Here is a 1499-nt window from a genome sequence, read left to right as displayed (position 1 = left end):
AGAGAGAGAGAGGGACTTCTGATTTCTCTAACCAGAGGATTTGGGAATCTCCGTCTGAGAGAATCGAAAGGTCGACGACATATGTAAATAGAGATTCTTAACAAGTCAAATACCCCGGGTCCCTGAATCTCTCCTCCTTATCCGGCAAACAGCCAATCCTAAGCTCCTCATTTGGCGCGTTCGTTACCAACAATTATCTGGACCGCTTGATGGGGATTATTCGTGATCAGACGGCAGCTCGTGGAGTATCGTGGACGTTTTTGGACAGCAAAGTCCAGCCTAGCGTATCGGAACGTTGCATGAAAAATTGACCGGATTCATTAGTTTAGTACGATAATTAAGCTTATGATTAACAATCGAAAATTGCGAAGGGAGATCCTATTTAAGTATCAAGAATGCAAGAAGATTCGTTACCAGATTCTTGAATTTATTGTACATTTTCTTTGAATCTTTGAGATGCACATAGATAGTAATTTTTTTTTTTGGAGAAGAAACGTTGTATGTCGTACCTAGACATGCATAATGATAATTTTAGACCAACCTAAAGAGTGTCATGACACCCATGGTTTCTTCATTATGTCATCTAGTTTAATTAAGTTTTGATAGATAAGTTCTATATTAATTTTTTATACGGCCCCCCTAAACATGCGTTTTTAGTTTCGCCTCTTATTTTCAAACTTACTGTTTAAAAGATTACAATAATTTTTGTGCACTCAATGTCTTTTAAATTTATGGATCAAGTATTTATCGAGATACTTATTTAGTCAGGGTCTATGGGCGATTGATTGCATTTGGGAGGGTGCTCACTTATGGTCTCTCCAAGCGGGAGAGACTACGTGCATTGGGGGTTTATGTGAGCGCAACCTCTGCTATTCAACTTGTTAACTATTATAAATGGAACCCCTTGTGGTTGGTTTAAGCCAACTAGGGGAATTAGGCAAAGTGATCCTCTGTCTCCTTACATTTTCATTCTTGCTATGGAACCTCACATCAGACAACTTAATGCCTTAGCAATAGATCATAAATCACAAGTTGGATTATTGTCATCTCCTCTTGGTTTCAGGATTTCCAACTGTCTTATTTTTGCAAAAGCTACTAGGAAAGGTGCAAGAAATATTTCTACAATCCTCAATCGTTTCACCCAGGCTTCGGGACAAAAGATTAATTACCATAAGTCTTCTTTGTTTTTCTCTTCAAAGGTAAATTCTTCTATCAAAAATGAAATAGTTAACATTTTGAATATTCAGCAAAAATCTATAGTTGAAAAATATTTGGGTATCGTATTTTTACTTTCAGACATTGTAATTTTTATGGTTATTTAATTAAGAAAAAAATTCAGTTTACTACCCTGAACTTTAGGTCTAAAATCAGTTTGATACCTCATCTTTTTTTTTAATCAGTTTCATACCTAAACTTTCAAAATGACATCAATCTCGACCAAAATTACTAAAATAGCCCTGGTTAATCTTTTTTACCCCTCTCTCTCTCTCTCCCTGCCT

This window comes from Fragaria vesca, linkage group LG6, assembly GCF_000184155.1.
Source record: "Fragaria vesca subsp. vesca linkage group LG6, FraVesHawaii_1.0, whole genome shotgun sequence".
Lineage (NCBI taxonomy): Eukaryota > Viridiplantae > Streptophyta > Magnoliopsida > Rosales > Rosaceae > Fragaria > Fragaria vesca.
The sequence above is the reverse complement of the archived record's forward strand: the minus strand, read 5'-3'. Positions refer to the sequence as shown.